At 41.2% G+C, this 22,296-nt stretch overlaps 1 protein-coding gene across 3 annotated transcripts in view; it reads left to right on the forward strand.

Moving 5' to 3' along the window:
• The window catches only part of NFIA (nuclear factor I A), a 373,912-nt gene that overhangs the window by 55,104 nt on the left and 296,512 nt on the right, over positions 1-22,296 (forward strand). The window lies entirely within an intron of this gene.

A 22,296-nucleotide genomic window follows, 5' to 3' on the forward strand; every position in this document is an offset into this window, starting at 1 on the left:
AGATTCCTTAGAATGACCTTAAGAACACGCTTCAATATTTAAGTGTCCTGTAGGATATTCTCTGTTGCTCTGGAAGACAGGAGTAGGAGTTTGGGGCTTTCTCTGGAGTCTTACACACACACACTCCACATGAAAAGATGGAGACAAAAACCTGGGTTACCATCTTGTACTGCCTGACCCATTTTTCCAACAAATCTGCTCATCTTCCTGTGTTTCAGAATCAGTGTCTGTCACCATTTTTCACCCTGTCATCCAAACCAGAAATCAGGCATCATCTTTCACTCATCCCTTTCCCTCAGGGAGAAAAACTATTGCTTGTAAAGTCAGCACCCATGGTACCAGGCTTCAGTTTATCTCCAGTAACTCAATTGCTAATAGCTCTTGATAGGGAGGCAATAGCATTAAACTTGAGAATTTCTAAAGAGTTTTGAGCTATTTTGCTCTAAGTGATGCCAAAGGAAAAGAATACTAGCTACTTGCAGCAGAGGGAAAAATTCTATATCCTTTTGGGGGGCCAAGCTTAAGTTCTCTGTGACTCAGCACACTGACATTCTGTGTGACCCTAAATCCCTTCTGTTTCCTGATCTGCTTGTCTTGACCTGTTACACTTCCACACCAAAGTAGTTTCATTAACACTGAGATCATGCACAGGAGATAGTAGCTAACTGATGTAATTAACTGGTGTGTCAAAGGCTATTGGTTATTGCATATGCAACTGTCTTTCCTGGTGGGAAGGTACACTTTCTGCTGACATAATAGATCTGCAAAGATACCCAATTGCCAAATAATCTGCTGGGTGATGGTGAGGTGTTTGTGGTGATTCCATTTATATAGGCAGAATGGTGGGATTATTTACTCTGTTCTCCCAAAATGCAGCTGGCTGAAGGTGCTAATTGTTCAACAGCACAGAAGAGGAGAAGGCAGTTTAGTTTGGGGCCTTGGTGAGGTCTTTTCTTCTTTTTTTAAAATCTGTGCTTTTGGCATGCTAATGCACGCACTTAGTCTCTGCAAGAAATTTCCGTTTAAGAAAGAATTTAAAAACATGAAGTGCTCAATCCATATCTCCTAAACAACTAAAAAGACTGCAATTTCAAATGAGAAATTATGTTGCAAAGAAGAAAAAAGTTGTTTATTATGGCTCAAAATTTTAATCACCCAAGGGCTGTAAAGTTAAAAATAGACAATTCTGCCTTCTGTTTATGGTAAACTTGGCTGAGTCCCGGCAAATTTCAAAGCTGAACATACTGTATGTTATTTTTGCTTAATTTTAGATTCCACATTTTAAAATTATTTCTTACAAGAAGCATATTTCAGGATATAAACTTAGCCTGAAGAACGGTATTCTTGATTCCAGCCCATATTGAAACTCCTTTGAAAATAGTAAACTATGGTTTTGGGATTTTCCTATTCCCAAGAGTCCAAATGGGTACCTTTCTAAGTCTTTTACATTATGAATGAACACAGGAATATGAAATCATAAAGGTTAGTTTCTGCTATCTGGTTCCTTACTTGTGATTTTAGTTTCCTTAACAGTATAACTTGATGCAAACACGCTAACTTGCACGAAGTCTTTCACAGAGGGAGGGGTGTTTTGTTTCGGTGCTAGAGTTTCAGGTATGGAGGCTGGAGACAGAGAAGCTCTTTGGCATGCAGCAGGTGTCTGCGTGGGTGCCAGGAGCCTAAGAGAGCACCTGGGAGAGAACCTCCCAGCTGCAGCTACCGGACGGTGCAGCTTCTCTTCTGATCCGCTCACACCTGCCCTGAGAACCGCTCCTGTGGTGACTGTTTGGCCCAAGAGCAAGTAGGCTTGTTGACTCAACCCTCTTCATGCCTCCTGAGGGAGGAGGAACACCTGGCTTCATCTCTTTACATGACTCTTGTCGATTCTTGCCCCTGAGCTCTTCCAGAGGGCACTTCTGGACCTTTCCTTCTATGGTTTTTAGAGCAAGCCCTTTGGGGTGACAGGAAATCTAGGGAGGGGATTTTTTTTAACCTATTACTCAATGTGGCATCAGAGAATCAAACCCTCCCCACAGAGTGAATGGCATGCTTAGTAAATATTTGCTAAATATTGTTGGGCAAACGACTGTTTACTGAAGATCAAGATTTCTGTGATGGCTCTGACAGAGGTATGTTTGTGATTCGGTTGATCGTAGCTACCGTTGAAAAATTCTTACCATGTGCTGGACACATATCTGAACACTTCATGTATGTTGTTTCTGATCTTCCTAAGAACCCATTGTACAGAAGGGAAAACTAAGCTTTACTAAGTTAGGAACTTGCCAGAGGACATTGAGCTGTCTAGAATTAGCTGTGTAGAATCTGTACTTAGTAAGTACAGAATTAGCACTGATTCCATATTCTGTTCAATATGGCATTTCACCATGATTGAGAAAGGCTGTGATAACAGGACCCATGCATTGACACCGAACCTCTGAGAGGCCAAAGGCTTTGTCACAACATTCATTAAGATGCTCACGCCCTTAATCACGAGAAGATTTCCCAGGCCCCAGTCAGAACCTGTTCACGCTTAGTTTGCACACAATTTTAATAAGGTTGGTTATCTCTTTTTCAAGTACACAGCAGATTTATTTATTTAGTAATTATTTTCTGAATGCCAAACATGTGCCATGTATTCTTCTAGATACAGAGAACAAAAAAGACAGAATTCTTGCCCTTAGAGATCACATTTGCAGGTTTATACAACGCTGGTTCTCACAGTATGGTCCCCAAATCAGCATCACAAGCCTCACATGGGGACTTGTTAGAAATTCATATCCTTGATCTGAATTCTAGACCCACTGAATCAAAAACTCAGGAGTTAAGGCCCAGTAATCTGTTTTTAAGCAAACCACTGGTCTAGAAGGCTTAAAACAACGCTTTTGTGTTCCTGTGACAGGCAGCTCTGTGGAAAACTTTTGTCTCTAGATTTATCCCGATCAGTGTGTGTGTATGTGTGTGTGTGTTGAGGTCTTAACTCACCCATTCAGTGATGGGCCCTTGCTGGGCTGAGGCTTGGGGACACTTGTCCACAAGAATTTGAGCCCTGGAATTCACACGTAGCTGGATTCAGATTCTTTCTTTGCCAGGCACTAGCCCCAAGAACTCACGGAACTGCTAAGCCTTAGTTTTCTCATTGTGACAGTGAGGGTGATAGTAATGGGACCACACTTAGCACAGCTGCTTGATACAGAGAACATGCCCAAGAACTAATTAGAATGTTTTTCTGTCTCTAGGATCTAGCACTTGGCTTGGCACAGGATAGGTGCTCAGGAAACGGTCTTGGAGAAAATAGATGGATGTTTATTTTTCCTTTGCGTTAGCCATTAGTGCAGGCCTGCAGCTATTTAATTCCTACCCTTTGTCCATCTTTAGTGGAAGAAACCAGGATAATGAGACCTGGCATCAGAACATACCTGACGTACAAGGTCCTTTTGGAAATGTGTGTTGCCTGCCTCAGTTTAGCTGCTGCTGTTACTTAACCCTCACCGGTTTAAGTGTCACGTTGCCTTCTTCCCCTCTGGCCCTTAGCTTTGGGATATTTCAAATGCCTATAAAATTTCATTTAATTAAGGGGCTTCCATATCTGCTTGTAGATATTTTTTTCTTGAAATGCTGGTGGCATTAATAGTAAATCTAAGAGAATCAAACCTCTGCCTGTTTTGTGCCATTTCAGCACTAAGCCAAGGAGAAAAACTCTCAAGGAAATTAATGCTTCGCTCAAGCATGGTAGGAACACGGAGCTAACACACTGCCATATAACCTGGTTTCACCGACTTTCCGAATTTTTGTTTTGCCCTTTTTATTACATGTCACACTGTATGGCTAAAACCAGAAGTGCAATTATGAGGAAGATGTTTTCTCGAAATCTGCAGAGTCTGGCCAATCAGATAACCTTTCAGTAGAAACATTATCCACCGGAGACTTAGTTGTTACTCACAAATAGATTATCTTTTAACTCCAGACTTTCATTAGTTCACTAAGTATTACTGAGCAACTACTATGTGCCAGGCATTGTTCTAATGCTGGGGATACAGCGCTGAACAGGACAAAAATCCCTGCCCTCCAGCTTCTTGGCTTCTTTCTTTTTCACACAAGGGACTGCATGTAGGTGCCTTGGGAGTAGTGATTTGTATGCAGAATCTGAGCCTGCGGGTGGGCTGGCCATGGCAGAGGCAGTTGGATATTAATTCCCTGGATATTAGGCGACTGCTCACCTATAAGCAAGTCGAACCACTTGTAGTATTTTGCACCTGTTTTAAGTTTTATGTGTGAAGGTACGGTCAGTGTCACTGTCATCGTTTCTCTGCTCAGGCACATCGTGGTGCTTGGATTTGTGGGGTCAGGTCAGTGCTGATTTAATTCACCTCTTCTTCCTATTACTGCAAGCCCTGTGTTTAAGTTTCCTATTGCTGCTGTAACAAATTGCCACAAACTAATGGTTTAAAACAACACAAATTTATTTTCTTATGATTCTGGTGGTCGGAAGTCTGAAAACCAGTCTGGTGTCAGCAGGGCTGGTCCATCCAGGAGGCTCCAGGGGAGATCCTGCTCCTTGCTTCTTCCAGCTTCTAGACGCTGGGTTGGTGTTCCTTGGCTCACAGCTGCATCACTCCAATCTCTGCTTCCTTCTCCCGGGTCTTTGTCCTCCTGCCTGTCTTGTGCAAGGAACCTTGCGATTACATCATTGGGCCTACCTGAATAATGCAGGATTATCTCTCTACCTCAAGATCCTTAACTTGATCACCTTTTGCCATATTCACAGGACCTGGAATTAGAACGTAGCCATTTGGGGGTGTGGGTCAAGTGGGGGGGTCATCATTATTCAGCCACCCACACCCTGTCAGAGTCCAGTGTCCCTGGGTTCATTAGCAAATAAGCCAGTTTTGTTGAGTAGTCTCTTCTGGCCTATGAAACCCAACCCAGCAGAATACACTCTAAAATGCAAATGCTGCTAATTATGCAGAGTTAATTATACTTGCTTCACTACCTGAAAACCTCCTTAAATCATTCCGGTTTCTTCTGCAAGACTCAGCTCAAAAACCCCTCCTCCAGGAAGCCTTCCTGGGCTTGTTTGACGCTCTTCATTTGTGATTCTGTGGCGCCCTGTGTTGTGTGTAAGTGACTACAGGACCACACCTTCCCTGTTGTAATTGTGTGGATTTACTTGCAGCCCACTGCCCCCCTAGCCTCTCTCCTTCCCCTAAATGGTGTGCTCTTCACAGGAAGGTACTGTGTGTCCTGGGCACATAGAAGATATTTGATAAAAGTTTCTCTTTCGATGAATGGAGATTCTCTTCTCTCATATGTTAAAAAAAATTGTTTTGTGTGTGCTTCACTTAATTTCATTTAAGGAGGTATTCACTAGAAGTTGAAAGTGGAGTGCAGCCAGCCTGGGTTGTGGAAGGACTTGGCATCATGTGGCTTGTCTAAATTGTATGTCACGGTTTTAAGACACCTGACTGTGAGTGAGTTCATGGATCTTAGGGATGCTCCTTTCCAGGTGAATGTAGTCCTGAAGTTATGCACCATTCTTTCCTCTGTGTCACCAGAAATCTACCGTAAACCAGGTAGGTTCTGAATATTTGGAAATAATGATGTAAATCAAGGTGAAAGACTGAGTGAATCTTTAAATCTAAAATTAGTTTCTGTCACCAAAGAACAGATTCTGTGGCCTGGTCACTTTTAGGGTTACTCTCATTGGGAGTCAGGTTTCTGGTAATTGAGATATTTTACTTTATTTCAGTTTTCAAAAGTAACATCTTCCTGTGTGGAAAAATCTGTGAGTCCTATAGAGTTGTTGTTGGAAAATCATTTTGCCTTCTTTTACAGTATCCAGGCTGATTTTTTTTCTTCTCTGTAAGTGGACCTTGGGCTTTCTGTGTGGCCGGAAAGCATGTAATTTTCATTTCTGTTTCACGTAGTGGTGCTTAATGATACCATGTGAATTTTTACGGTCCCAGCTGCACCGAAGTGTGTGCCCTGAAATTTCAGTTGGATTAAGAACATACCTTGATGTGAGGGCTGAAACTGGAGAAATGGGGGAACACAGGGCTGGATCCATGTATGTTGCAGTTAATATTGATGAGTGGGCAAAAGTCCAACATTATCCTAGGGGGCTTGGCTAATGTTCATTGTAAACCAGTGCAAGGGAGACCTTCCCCTGCAGGTGTGAATAGTTTAATTTAGTAGGTGGATTAGGAAGAACAAGGGGTGTTTTCTTGTGTTCCAGTTTACATGACACGTTGACCGTCAACCAGCTGCATGAGGTATAGCTCGTCACTGAGTGGCGGTAACAGATACCCTGAGACGCTGCTAACCCGTCTCGATATCTCAAGGATCTAGCGTCATGCCTGGTACACAGTAGGCACTCATGAGCGTTTGTGAAATGAATAGAAGAACGAAGGAATGGTCTCTGAGGCAAGGCCCCTTAAAAATACTGGCCTCTGTTTGTCTCTCTAGCCCTGTTACTACCGCCCACCTTCAGTATATTATTTGTATTGATAGCTTGTTAAATATTCCACATTCTTTCTTGCCTTTGGACCTCTGTACCTGTCATTCCCTCTGCCTCTAACCCCACCCTCCCTATCGCCTTAGTTTGGCTAATTCCTGCAAGAACTTTATGACTTGGCGCCTCCTAGAAGACTTTTAGAAGGCATCATTGCCGGTATCGAGGTGAACCTTTGGATAACAACAGGAAGACACTGACGAGTGGAACTGTTGAAATCTGTGTCTGAGCCTTCTTTTCGGGAGCACGCGGAACACTGTCAGGTGTGGAATCGTTTGGATTACATCTCCCAAACTCTGCTTTATTGGTACTTTCCATTTTGGAATGGGCGAAACATGAGTCTGTAATAACAGGAACAGAAGTCGTCAAGTTAGCAGCAGGTTCTACTGTGTTTACAGAGCATCAGTATCAGGGTACAGAGGACGATGGAGAACCATTGATGAATTACCTGTAGTCTGACTGATACCAAAGGGACTAAGTAGGCAAGAAGAAGTTGAGAAACTGAACCATTCCCTTTCTAATGAAATTTAGAAAGTTGCGTGCATAGTAGGTGCTCACCCAACATTTGCTGAGGATGGAAGAATAAATAAATCAAGTTACTTTTTTCCTTTTTTGGGCATTATGTTAAGATTAAAAAAAAAAAATCCTTAGATAGTCTCTTCCACTCCGCTCCTTTTTGCACACATAGCCCTAACCTCAGTCTATACTTAGTGCTTTTGCTAAAACTGACTCATCTTGTTTCTGATTGCCTTCGTGATATGAGACTCCGGTATCCATGGGAATGGTGTAAGGCTGTATTGCTTTCATGCTTAGAAAAATGTAAACCAGAAGGGCCAGCTGTTGGTACCGGTACCAACTAATTCCTGAGAGCTATAGGGCAGTTTCATTCTTACATTCTTAAGCCAGTGTGGAAAACAGCGTAATCTCTTGGGAAACTAATCAGCTTTTGTGACAGATAGATGTGATTCAAATCTTGTGTCTGCTGCTGACAGGCTGTGTGACTTTGGGCAAGCTGTTTAACCTCTCTGAGTTTCTTCACCTCTGTTTTTTCTGTTTTGTAAAATGGGTGGGGTGGGGGGACCCTATTAACTCACAGGGTTGTTTGACAATTAGAAATGATTTTGTAAGTGTCCTAGTCTATATTCGATGTTCAGTAAATGATAGATATTAAGACTACTATTACTGCTATGAACCAGGTTGGCTACAGGCCCTCCAGAGTTGCAGTGAGGACAAGGTTAGAGGTAACCACCGGGATCAGGGTGGGACAGCTGAGTTACATTTGAACAGTCTCTCTGTGTGTGCGACGGAGATTGTCTTATTTTCCTCTGGGGAGAATTCAGGTTGGTTTAAGAAAGGAACTGACAGTATCTTCCTTATGTTCTGGGTGTTTCAAAGATGGCTAGAAATTGGTACTAGTTGCTAAGGAAGAACTTTAAAAAATATAGATATGAGGAGACAAGGTGGTGTCGAGGCAAGAGCACGGACCCGTGTTCCCTGGGGCTCAGCTCTGCGCTCTCTGCCGCGTCCCTTTCTCTCGCTGTGCTCTTCATGTCTTCCCTGGGAGTGAGCACACTGGACCAGACAATTATCCTGGCCCAGGCAGGTGCTTCTTCCTGACTGGGAGTTAGTATGGGTGGCCCCAGCTGGGCTGGTTTTATTGTTCCAAAAAGTGTCAGCAGAGAAATGGCTGGACGTTGGAGTGTCCTTTGTGGTTTGACATTTTGGGGAACCCTTTAACGGTACAGTGTACCTGGCCAAAAAGTCTTCCAGCTGAGAAATTCTGTGAGTTGAAACGCTTCAAATAAATGTCAACCAGGAAGGGATCGTCAGGGTAAATTAAAAAATTCTCATCTGTCTCGGCTGTAGCAACCGCTCAGACCGCTGGACTTCTTCGGGGTATTGACAACGCTTGTCTTTGAATGGGGCATGAATTTCCCAGCTTCCTAGGAGCAACAACAACAACCGTTCCCCCAACAAACCCCAGGGTGTCTGAAGCGCCTGCTCTCTTCTCGAAGAGCCGATCGAATACCCTTCTGTGGGGCTCAAGAGCTATCAGCAGTATTGAACAATTAGACTGGAAGGAAGGGTTGTGAACAGTGGTTCCCTAAAGGCTTGGAAATTAACAAAGGCCATATTAGTCAGTCCCGGGAGGAGGGGGATGAAGAGAATGGGGGCTGGGAGGAACAATTCAGAAGTGGAGAGGGTGATTGGAGGAGTTTGTTTCCCAGATAGTTTTCAAAGAAAAGAGATTTGTGTAGTTTGCTGTGGGGCTGAGAAAGCAGTGCAAAACCAGTTGATGTTCTTTTTTGTCCAACAATTACTTTTCTCTGGCACATTTTTTTTTAGGCTAACAAAGTGTCTTCCTTCCTTTTTCATGGTCATTGATAGCAAGAGCTTAAGGGCTTTCTGCTTCCCAGGGCTCAGGGTAGGGTAGAGAGAAGGACACACATAAGAGGGAGATGACGTTTTGCAAAATTTCGTGAATTTTGTCACAGACAAGGAAAAACCATCCAGTGCACAGGGAAGGCTCAGGTTTTCATTTCGGTCTGGGGGTGATTGATTTCTTTCTTTCACGGGGCTGATGGAGGAGGTCAGTGTCTTAGAAAGGGGAAGAAGCCAGGGAGAGGAGAAAAGAAAGAAGGAGATTTATGACCTTCTGGATCCCAGCTTTTATGTCACGTAACCATTCCCAATACTGGAAGTTCATGACACCCTGAGAAACAGCCCTGGAACTCGGAGCAGTGATCTGCATGCAAAGGTGAAATTAAACAGTCCAACAACTGCTTTGATTGAGAGTCACATACAGTCCTCTTCTAGATCCTGAGTGCTGCTTCTCTTTAGTTTGCCCCCTCAGCACGGATTCTGGTGTTTCATGGAGTTATGAGACAGACCACCCAGGGCCACTCACGTTATACGGAGGATGGTTGACGAGGTGCTTAGAGAGGAATTATTTCAGCAATGGGACTTTTCCATTATTCTTTCTGTAATCAGCCCTCTGCACTCAGCACATGGAAACCTTCGCATCTGTCACCAAGAACACTAAGCTGATAAGGTGTTGCTCAGAGAGCCCCTACCCTGGTCCCATCCCCTGAGATAACAGTAGAAGATCTTAAAAAGTGTAAGGATCTTCCATTTTTATTCCATATGGCTCCTTAGGTAACATGACCCAATGTGGCCATTAAATGACCCTGCTTACACTTGGATGACTCGGTACAAAGCAAATTTATGGTTGTTTATTCTCTCCTCCTATCAGCTATTAGTGCCTAATCATATGGTCTATCGATCATGAGATTAATCGCCTGCTCAAAGAGGCAGCAGGTCTTGTGGAATGCTGCACTGCGCCAGACTGAACTTCAACCTTTTATACAAACTGGAGGAGTCAAAATCATCATTCACTGCCTGAAGCCCCTGGTCCCTGGGCCTCCTGAACCCCAGGAGGTAAATCCCTGCTTTTTCAAACCGTGTACTTTGCACTTCCTTTCCTGTGTAAAACTTCACCTCATTGATTCAGTCAGGCACTTGTAAATAAAATCCTTACATCCTATAAGTAATGACCTAAGCTGAAAATATGTGGGCTCTATTATACAAAGCCCCATAGTAATGCCATAATTAAAGGTCTGTCAGTATTTCTATTGGAAATTCTCGTTCTGGAAGATTTATAACTGGACCATTAAAGTTTTCTTGGGCTAAGACTTTCCACCAGTGTCATGATCTGAGACCTTTTTTTTTTTTTTTTCTTTTTGCGGAATATGTTTCTTTAAAGATATCAATAATAAAGCCCAGAAACATTATGCCATAGTAGTCCATACCTACCAAGGTTGGACACTTTAAAATTTGAGCACGGCATCCCCTAAAGTGGCTTCTGTTCCCCTTCTCTGTGTTCTCATTGCAGTTTTTTGAGAACAGAGCATCGTTATGTTATCCTGTTTGTGCTGTATTGTAATGTTTGTTTCCTGGCCTGTGTCTCCTACTCTAAGGAGAGTGAGGGCAGGGACCTTACATCATTTGTCTTTCTAGCCCTTTTACTGGAGAGCCGAACTGGGTAAGCTGGGTTTGTTCAGTAACTGCCTTTAAGGATGGGAATCGGGAAACTTCCTTTCCAGTCCTGACACAGTCATTTAAGGTGGGGAGTAGATTCAGGCAGTGAATGTAGGCGAGTCACTTGGCTTCTCTGAAAACAAGTTTCCTGATCAATGAAATGGGTGTATTGCGTTCAGGGCTGGTGAATCGGTATTCTGTGAGTTGAATACTGCCAGCCCAGTTTTCAGACATTTGAATCTGAACGCCTTTAGATGGAATCTGGGCTTTCTAGTCTGCCATAATCCCCGCCGTCCCCTGTTGTATTATATTGTATCAGCAGCCTGCTTTAACCATTTGCCTGTATGGCCTGTGTTTACGATTCCTTGTAGTTACAGATTTATAATGGGGTCTTCTGTTTTGTTGTTACAGTAAGGGTCGAAATCTGAGATTCAGGGATGCCTTTGACTGTAATTTTAATTCTCTAACTTCCTTTATCAGCAAGAACCTCAACTGTTATTTTTCATTTCATTTTGGAAAACTTTTGTTTTCCAGACAAACTGCATTGGTTAATAATTAATTTGCTTTCCCATTTTTAAAGCACACGGTCATCTGTAACTGAGCACGCAGATACACACGAGCTGAGAGTATGAAATCGTTTTTGTGTGATGAGTTGGGTGCTGTTTTAGCAAGCTTGTGCCGTTGTTTTGTGGATAAGCATATAGTTTCTATTTGAGGTTTTGATATACTAAAAATAGCTCCTAGCTCTTCCTGCCTTTTTAGACACATGAGGGTCCAAGGACTCTAGCTGAATGCTTAGCTTATTCTTTTGTGAGTTTCTGGACTACCCTTGTCCTCAGAGCTTCAAGTAACTTGTTTGTCTCCGTATACAGTCCACGTCTTAATTGTCTCATTATGGGTCAGCCTAGAGAAGTCTCTGTAAAACCTGTCTTTTATATTCCATAAGAGGAAAAGAGCTTCCTCATATGAGTTTACTCAAAGGCCCTCGTTTCCATTTTCTCCCTTTAGTCAAGAGCATTTTAGAAGATTTGTCAGAAGGAGAGGGAGACAGTTTGATACTTGACTCCCAAGCTAAGGAGAATCCTTTCTTTCATCTCAGCTGAGGCTGTTGTTGAATATTGAAGGTTGAGAATTTAAAAGCACACATTTAAATAGAGCAAGTTAAAGATCTATAGCATAGAAGTAACCTGCATGCAAGCCAATCTTGAGGCTTGACCTTTGGCACTTAAAGTGGTCAACATCACGCAAAAGTAAGGGGCTTTGGAAGATAGCAACCTGGTTTAAGCAGATCACCACGTGGATACTATTAACAAGAAGAGGCAGTGTCTGCATTATGCCTAAGAGCTTAGAGTCTGGGGTTCCACTAATTTAGGTTTAGTTCTGTCTTGGTTCCTTATCAATTCTCACTTTGGAGAGGTTACTTAAAGCTCCATAAGCCTCAGTTTCCTCATGTGTAAAATGGGGATAATAATAGCTTGTTGTGAGGAGTAAATGAGAGTAATTCACATGAAGGATTTATACTGTTCGTCACAGAATAAACAATACTAATTATCATTATTAGCTAAGACATAATTGAAATATATTTCTCAGCTTTGAGTTGTTCTTTTTAAGAGGTTAAAGATATGCTTTCTTAAGAGTGTTCATACACGCTGGATCACCTACCTACATTTCCAGGAAATCATATGCTTCAGCAGTCCAAATGTGCCGCTTTCAGTTTTTTCATGATGTTCGACCTTAAAAATCTAAAGTTGAAATCTTCTCCGTTACATTTTCTTTTCCCTCCAGATCAATCCAAATTCAAGTTTCATTGCACAAGTTTCATGGACCCTTATTAGCATTAATTACTGTCGGTGTGCTGGTGAGAGTCCTAAAGTGAGTGCATTAAGATTTAAAGCCCTTGAGAAAACTTTAAACCCTCACGGACTGAGAGAGCTGGAAGGGACCTAAGTGACCCTCTCCTCTAAGCCCCATTTTACAGATAAGGAATGTGTATTCTACAAGGTAAAACAGGTTTTGAACAGGGACTGTCCTACCTAATGGCTTTTTAATGTGTACTCTCCCTGGAATCTGCACTCATTTGCCATGTTATGATTATGTTCTTATTGTGGGGATTGTATGTATTTATTAGAGGCCACTGAGATGTAGCACTGGGCATTACTTCTGTGGCAAAGGCATGGGGGTAGTAATCATTAGTAATGGATTCCATTATTTGGGAGAGCATTTTCCTGACTAGAGAGAATTCATTGCGTTGACCCATCGTGCCACATTTGATTTATACCAGGTAGTCTAAAATGATATTCTCTAAACCGGGAGGCTGAAAAATTGTCCCGTCTTGGCAGTTATCCCATCAGTAAGACCTTCCTTTTACTACTGAAAATACATAGTTTTGTTGAAAGAAACCTTTTCACCGGTCCCCAGTGCCCTGAATGTGTTTAAATCCCTCACTACTGAAATAGGAGGATTACTACTGCTATCATTGTTCTAAAACAAACTTCCTTTTGGACGATAACAGCAGCGGGTAAGTCAGATGTTGAAGAAAGTACCAGCTTAACTTCAGTTTGCTTTAAAAGGGCTTCCTCTTTAATTGACAAGTGTCATGTGTAATAGAGCATGGCAACTCACATAGAAAACCATGGGCCGGGCTTCCTGCTGGGGTTGGAGTTCTTAATGAACATACAAACTGAATACACTGAGGCAAAAAATTAAAGCGCCCCAACTGTGGGCCATTCATTCTGTTCATCCTGTGGCCAATGTGGTGATTAGCCCCAGCCACACCGATGGCCAGAGAGACCCGTGTTGGTCATGCGGCTGTTTGGTAGCTGTGAGCTAGGGTGACTGTAGTCTTTCCTAGTGACATTTTGAATAACAGCACAGATCCTAGTGTCATATCTAAGGAATAAATATATATATATATATATATTTTTTTTTTTAACATATAGGCTACTTTTGGCATATACCTCTTCACAGAGTGGTGGTTTTCTGGAGCTCTGGCCCACTTGCTAACACTTTGAAGTTCCCTCACTTAGTAATTCCCTTTTCCTTCCCTTCACTCCCCAAAAGAGAACAGAGCCGATTTTTCAGAGGTGATGTTTACAACAGTTCAACACACTCGAATAAGCACTTAGAATAATGTCAATAGAGGAAGGGAAAAAAAAGGGCGTATTATTATCAAATTAAGTAATGGATGGGCAGTGATATTTTATTTATTAAAGCTCGTCGGAGTACCATTGGAAACAGAGGACGTTGGTTCTGAAGTGCACAGATTAGAAAGGAATGTTGAGTTTGGAAACGTGGCAGCCTGCAGCACTGTGTATGGTTTAAATTAAACCTTTTTTTGGAAAGCAGAATTGCTCTAGGCCACATTTAAGGGAAAAGCTACAGCAGAGTGAGCTGGCTGTGGTTTTTCTTTTACTCTGTAACCGGCCCACTTTCCCTTGTTTTAACACAGAAAAAAGACTTTGGACTCCTTCAGACCAACCACATAGCTTCTCTGCTGACCACAAAAAGGAAGCTTTGCGTAGAAGCCATAGGATTAATACCCACTGTCTCTTAACCCAACAGAGTGTGAAAACTTTTATAAGAGATTTCTCTGGGCAGGCTGACACTGTAGTTGGACTTGAAGCATTTTAAATCAAGAGCAACTTTGAATTGCATTATGCCACAGTGCTCTGTAAGTTGTTATGTGCGATCTCACTGTTAAAAGTTATTTACATGAGTCCCCAGGTTTCAGAGGGATAAACCACTAACAGCTTTGTGTATCTTGAGAAAGAAATACAAGGAGAATTAAAGACAGACCTATGCCAAATTATCTCAGCGTAGGTAGATCACAGTCAATCAGATTTTATCGTTCCTGGGCAAATGGAGACAGTTGGCTCTTGGTGGAAAAGCCTTTTAATCTTTGAAAATAATAAGATTAAGATTGTGGATTCTATTAAGTCACTTGATCAGCTTTTTTAAGTCATCACATTATTTTTAAACTAGGTGAGAAAGCTTCCTTTTAATAGATGTGCATCTTTCTGAAATAATTTGTGCGTTGCAGAGGTGTTATTTAATATGCTGACCCGCCCAGGGATTATAAGTGGCTGTTTCTGTGTCCTGAGTGTTCATTTTAATGATTGGAATCTCACCACCCTGATTAACTAATCATGTGTTTGCACAAAGCCACTGTGAAATGACCAAACAAACAAAAACAAAACAAGAAAACCCTTGTGTGTGTGTATTTCTGTTTATAGAAATTTATAATCAATTCCTAATCAATTCCAATTTATGTCGGTTCCTAGGATTGATACATTTTAAAAGAAGTCATTTGCATTTACCTTTTGCCGTGCTGAATTAAACAACTTTTCACAGGTGCACTGTATCAGCAGTCTGGTTTCTGTTCAACAAAGAATCTCAATCAAAAGAATTGATTTGAAAAGTTGCAGGGAAAAAACGGCATACATGTTTCGGGACTGTGGTCTTACAGTAACCACTGAGTTAATCCTTGGGTGACGGAGTGTCGCGAGAGGGGTTTCTTTGCTGTCATTAGAGAAATTGGTCTGTGTAACACTTCCTGTGTGTGAAGAAATGCAGTTGTCATCTTGCCTAGACCATTAGAACAGTATTTAAATACTTCCAGTTGTGAGGAGCCTTACATTTATGGTGGTTATTTTCCCAGGTGTCTTAGCAGCAGCTGTTTTGTGCTTTCCTGAACTTAATAGTGGAAGAATGTGGGAAAGAAATGGCGTACTTTCTGGGTAAAATATTTTACCACCCTGGAGTAGCTGCATCTTGATCTTCTTTCATCTGGGTAGAATTCTACTGTAACTAATTGAATCCATTGATCACTGTCTTGTTTTTTTTCCATCTTCTTCTCAGAGGATTCATTTCATAGGGGTCTATACATCAGTCAAGAAAATGACTACAGAGGAATTACCAAGACTGGTAATAAAGGTAATTTAACCTGGTATAATATATTTTTTTAAGGCAAAACACTCTTAATTGTCCTTTCCCTGGTGAGAGTTAGCTTCTTAATTAGGCTCTGTTGGAAAACAAGTCAAAATAGGACACTGACCAGTACTTTCAGAGAGGGAGAGAAAAGAGGGACGAAAAGGCATCGATCTTGGAATTAGATGACCTGGTTTCTAGGCCTGTCTATACCAGGGCTTTTCAAACTTTAATGTGCGTATGAATCAACTGGGGAGGTTGTTAAACTGCAGATTCAGACTCAGTGGGCCTGTGGTACTCCCTGATATTCTGCAAGTTTCTCTGCAAGATTCTGACAAGCTTCCCGGGATGTCCATGCGGTCAGACCCCAGACCACACCCCAAATGCCAAGTATCCGTTAGAGCGCGTAACTAACTTTGTGGTTTTGGATACACCATTTAACGACTCTGCATCTCTGCTTCCTAATCTCTAAAATAGGGAGGTTAATCTTTGCTCTCCCTACCTCATCAGGTTGTTATGAGAATCAAATGAGATAATGTAGATGAAATTTTAAAAGGCTACACAAGTATAAGACACCAAGGATCTTTGTTTATAGATAAAGACATTCTTTGAATACCTTTCCTCGAATCACTGTGAGCTGCTCTGTGATGGGAAGCGCCCTGAATTGTGAGAGAGACTGGAATCCCTCCTTCCCTAGCCATCTACTCTGTGCTGCCTTTGGCCAAATCAGTTCACCCTTCTGGTCTCTCACTGTCTCATCCTTAAAATAAGGGCTCGGCCTGGATTAGTGGATCTCAAAGTGTGGTCGCAAGACCAGCAGCATCGGCGTCACTTGGAAACTCTCTAGAAATGCAGATTTCCAGTCTAAATTTTGTGTCATCTCCTGTCTCACAGGCGGAGAAGAATTGGGAGTTCCCCAAGGTGTTCACTGAGCATCTGGAAAGGAGGGATGAACAGCCGGGGGTTTAAGCCTCACCTCCCTGGAGGTCAGAATAGATTATTACTGCATTGACTTATACCTTTTTAGCTAATCCCAGCTTTTGGGCTGCTTCAGTGGCCCATGAAAGCTGATTGAGACAGAGCAGAACGTGCAGACCCGGGAGGTTCTCGTCCATCCTCCTCTTTCCCCTCCTGCTCCCCTGATGGTTGTCAGCCTAACCCAGCACCATCTTATATTTTTCAGACTTTTCGAGCACTTTCACAAAGATGATCGCAGTCTATTTGTGTAGGGTAGCTTGGCATGAGATGAGAACTGAGAGTAAAATACATGATTTTCTTAAATTCATTTACAGTTAGACTTCACATACCTGCAGTTTTGGGTTTTTTGTTTGTTTGTCTTTACGTTTGGAAATACATCTGAATATTAAAAGCATTAACTGGCCTCCAGGTGTCCAAAGTAGATTTTATCAAGTTCAAGCACTAAAGCTCATGATCTTTACGCTCAGCAGGGACCCTCAGTGAAGCCTAGCAACGTCTACACAAGTCTGATTTTTTTTTACTCCACAGCAGCAAATAAAGCCATAACGGGCAGCTGCTTGAGTCCGGAGAGTAGAAACAAACAAGAGGTGTTAGCTGGCAGCTGAGCAGTGAGGAGAGACTTGGAGATGCTGTCAAAAGTAGAGCAGGTAGGAGGGCAAGATAGATAGTAGCTTGAGCCCCTCTCTCTATGTGTATATAGGTATACACATGTATACATATATGTATTTCTGTGTGCACTATAATAAGTATATATATATAGTGCATATGAGTATACCTGTGTGCATATATATATATAAATAAATATATATGGTATACAAATGTGTATATACGTATAAATATTGTGTTGGCCAAAAAGTTCGTTCAGGTTTTTCCATTACATCTTACGAAAAACCTGAACGAACTTTTTGGCCAACCCAATATTTGCATTTTTATTTTTATATATGCACACACACATATATTCTATATACTAATATTCCCAAATAGTTCTTTGGGTATTTACTGTAACGGAATACTGATGTAACTCACGTTCTTAATATCTTCGGGAACTTAAGTTTCTGTATGTAAGAATATCAGTTACCAATTACAGAAGGTTTCTCTTTAAAATAAGTTAATGTAGAAAACAAATAGTCGTTAAGGAGATAAATGTGAGCCCTTTGCCAGTTCATAAAATCATGGACATCTGCAATTATGAAGAACCTTATAGATCATTTTATCCAGTGGTTTCAGATTTTCTTTAAACAGAGGTCTTTTCTTCAGAACTAAATTCATGGGGAAGTGTGCTCTCTCTCTCTCTCCATATATATATGTATATATATACATATACACACATATATATGTGTATATATATATGTGTGTATATATATATAATTGAAAAAGTGTGTGGGTACTGGGTCTCTCTTGGCTTTGGCCTTTCTATTCTTTCTTCCAGAAGCAGCTTCTGTTGGAATTGACCCCTAGGGCAAGGAATCACCTGGGAAACTTGTTATATGCATATTATGATTCTGTAAGTCAAGGGTAGGGCTTGAGACTCTGCATTTTTAAATTAACTCCGGAGGTGTTAAACATAACACTGACCGCAATTTGAGTAGCAAGTCCCTGGGGGATCTGTGTAGACTGAAATCCTTCAACCTCTTCATTTTATAAATGTGAAAAGAAAGACTTGGACTTAATAATGCGTTGCCAAAAGCCACATGCCTAGTGAGGGTCTTCTGTTTCTGGTAGGTCCTCTGTTCTGTATCCTGCCTGGAAGGAATGGCTGTGTCCTACCCCTTCTGGCTGAATGAGGTAGCCCAGTACCAGGGTTCCATTGGCTCTACCAGGGCCCTGCACAAACTTATCATCACTATAGACGATGCTGGGAATGCGTTCTCTTCCAGTCTACTCTCTGGCCCATGGAAAAGCAGTACTTTGAATCAGACCCCATTTAGGGTGGAACATTCTGATTAGCCAGCAAGGGCCGTTAGGCCGGTTGCCGTGGTGTCTGCTGCCACAGCAGAATGGATAAGCAGTCCTCAGCCCCCCCCCCCCCAACACAATCCATAAAACTCTTTCAACTCCCTCCCCCTTTTTTTTTTGCGTGATGTCTAGTGTTTGCAAATGGAAATGGCTGAGGAAAAACAGAGTGAAAGTTTATATAAAATATTTATACCTTAAAGATCTTTTATCTTGTGTCATTCAAGAGATAGAGAAGTGAAAAATGTATTGGGAGTACATTATCAAGAGTACATTATAAATTTAAATCTCAGATTGAATAATACCAGCTGCTAATGTGTGGAGCTCTGGAAATGAGTCACTTTTGAATCTTGAGAGTTTACTGTACCAGGGCAGTTATACTTAAGAAGGAAATGCCTTTTGAAAAAGAATTCTATACCGGAATCAAGACTGATACTAATGGGTATTAAAAATCAAATATTTGACATAATATTCGTGTTAGAATGTACTTACATAGGAATGAGATGTAGGATCTGAGAAAGTTTATGGAACGTTTCTCAAAAAAATCAGGTATTTTTGGTTTCATCTTTGTGAAGCAATGTAACCTGTGGTTAATAGTATGTATCTTAGAGTCAGGGAGACTTAGATTCAAATTCTCTATCCACTGTTTGTTAGCTATATGATTTTTGGATCAGTTGTTTTCTCTTAGACTTTCTTTATTTTAAAAATAAAGGTAATAGTGCTACCTGGTATGTGTGGGTTTTTTTTTTTTTTCAGGATTAAGTGGCATTGTTATTTGTACAGCACTTAGCCCATTGCCTAGACTCAGTAAAGTCCCAGTGAATAGTATTATTATCATTATTATCACCATCATATTGTCTTTAGCCCTAACTAATAGTATATTGCTCTCTGGTGACACAGTGTTTTTCTCCCCTCTGTGTAGGTGTGCTTTGAAAGCAAAACCAAAATTGGTGTGCCTGTTGAAAAAGTTAGTAGTTGGAAAAAGAAAATGTATTTTCCTAAGTGAGACCGTGATTGTCTATGCCAGATATCTGGATTCTAGGCAGCAAAAAAAGAACCATTTTGTTATAATGGAACTTTGTTTCTGTGGTGCATAGTATATATTGTTGTATGCTGTGTGCTAGGGTCTCACATTCAGACTCCTGAAGCAGCAGGAGGAATGAAGTAGGCTGTGGGCAGAGAGCACCCAAGTCCCACTGAAAGCCAGTGAGTCCCATTGAAAGGCCCCTTAGCTTGAGTCAGTTGGTGTTGGGTGAAAACCTGGGTGCAGTGCCCCAATTATTATTATTACTATTTTAAGAATCCGTGGAAATCCACATTTTCATGTGAATCAAAGGATGTTTTAAATACTGACAGCTGTGTCTTTGAGAATGCTGTTGGCTGCAAGAAACAAAAAATAAGTGGTCTCAACACAGATTTATTTTTCTTACAAAGCGATAAGTTCAGAGGCAATAGCTAATGTGGGTTTATTTGCTCACTGATGCCAACAAGAGTCCCGGCACTTTCCATTTTTATGCTCTGACATGCTTTATTTGTTGACTCATTTTGTAATTCTTGTCATGTTACAGTTGCCATATGTATGTTCGAGGGAGGAGGATGAGATGGGTCATGCTAGCCTAATTTGTTCCATTTATCAGGGAAGGAGAAACTGCCCCAGAAGCGACACAGGTGGCCTCTCCTTATTCACTGGTTAAAACTGGATCACTTGCTGCAAAAGGAAATTTGGGGAAGCGAGTGTACTGCTTGCCAGTCCCTGCAGTGGGCAGCGAGGAGGAGGTTATAAATGGCTGTGGTGTTTGCCAGGGCACAGTGCCTGCCCCAGCACCCAGCTCAGCAGGAAGCCCAGCTGCAGGGCCTGGAGACCCCTCGGCCTCCAGTGTGTATCCGAAATCTCCAGATTTGAGCATTGTGAAGGGAAAGTATCATTTGGGGGAAGGCCAGGGCTTTATTTTTTAATTCAGTGGTTTTGCACTGTATGAGATAGGTCATTGCGAGCAATGAGGAAACTGCTGAGGGAACAAGAATTTATTTAATTTTTAGAAAAGTTTATCTGGAGTTTTAGTAGAGGAGTTAGAAAAGAACATACCATTTAATGTTATTTCTGGACGACTACTACATTACAATAAAATATGTAAATTGCCCTATACATACTTTTTAATTTATGGATAAACTATATTTGTCTTTAATTGTTTTTATTCTAAAACAAGTATATGCTTTATAAGTCATTCTAATCTGATTTTGATAACCTTTATCAAAGAGAAATCTTTTCTGCCTTTTTATTTATCTGTATATTTAACTTAAACACCGGGAAGCTCTTCCAAAATGCTTTATAAAAGCAGCCATTTTAAGCTGATTAAAAGCATGTTTGATATGTATGGATGTAGTTGAAATGCTACCAAACCAAGTGTATATTTAGATAATTAAACTCAAGAATTATGGAAGTTTAAGATTAAGAACTCTTAATCACAGGTAAGCATACACTAAGGAAAATCAAATCTGTTTGACTCCAGCCAATCGAATCTTTTGTAATATTTTGGCTTACACTTTTTTGCAGCTTTACTGCTGAGTTAGCTGTCCTCTAATGTCCCTGACAAATTTGGGAAGCCACCGTGTGTACATAAATTGAGAGAAAATATTTCTGCCAATTCGATCCCGATCGTCTCTTCTCAGGGTTATAAAATTTGGGTTTTCATGACCCCAAAGTTAATTAAAAAAGAAAAGAAAAGGAAAAACCCAAACAAAGCAACTCCTGATAGTCTGAAGGGTTACTCGTCATTGTAGGAGGGTATTGTAGAGTCTGGGGACTGTGAATTGGCCACCTACTGAGTAACTAGAAGCATGGAAACCAAACTTTACAGCTTTCATATAATTCCAGTGTCTAATCACTTTGTCAGACCCAGCAAGTCAGAGAAATCTCTAATAATACTAGGATAATTAAATACTTCAGTAACCATAAGCTCTAAGATAAAAGGCAAAACTTTTTTATTAGGGAAACTTATGCTGAGACAACCTTTTAGAATGATTTAAAGGGGTCAATAGATAGGTGAACCAGTCCACTATAAATAATATGTTTAAGATTAAAAATATTGCCCAGATGCTATATCAAAATCTACTTTAGAGTGAAGTTGTAATGAGGGACTGTTTTATTTTTAGAATGGATTTTCTTTTCTTTTTTTCTTTTTTTTTGGCCCTGCCACGCAGCTTGCGGGATCTTAGTTCCCCCACCAGGGATTGAACCCTGGCCCTCGGCAGTGAAAGCGCAGAGTCCTAACCACTGGACCGCCAGGGAATCCCCAATGAGGGACTATTTCAGAGACAAGGAAAAGAATAGGAGACTCCTTTGTATGGGAAAATATAGTGCACTTCTGTTTAGTATATACCTATCATGTGAGAGATTCTGTGCCAGATGCATTAAACTTATTATCTACTCCTCAGATCAGTCATAGATTGGGTATTGTGACCTGTGTTTCCTTGATGAAGATACCAAAGCTCTGAGTCCTCCAAGTGACTCACTTGCTTGAGGTACACAGAACATTCTGGAGTTGAGCTTTGAACCCAGCTCTGTGTTCCACACTCATTGTCATCCCCCTTCATCAGAAGTTCCACCTACATTGGGCGAGTGAGGAGACAAATAGCAGATGGACTTAAATGTGGGTTAATGTACTTAGCAAAGGAACAATCCAAACTACTTATAGGATATGGGCTCTTAGCTACAAAGTACACGTCATGAAGGGAACCTGGGGCCACTGTGTAGGCTGTCACTCAAGCTGACTGCTGCCCATCCCCTAAAGGCAGTCAATCCAGGAACATTTGTTGAGCACTTACTTTGCGTGGAGATAGAAAGAAAATGTTCTTGCACTTGAAAAACTTACATCTTTTCTCATAAGACTTTT

Source organism: Balaenoptera ricei, chromosome 1, assembly GCF_028023285.1.
Source record: "Balaenoptera ricei isolate mBalRic1 chromosome 1, mBalRic1.hap2, whole genome shotgun sequence".
Classification (NCBI taxonomy): domain Eukaryota; kingdom Metazoa; phylum Chordata; class Mammalia; order Artiodactyla; family Balaenopteridae; genus Balaenoptera; species Balaenoptera ricei.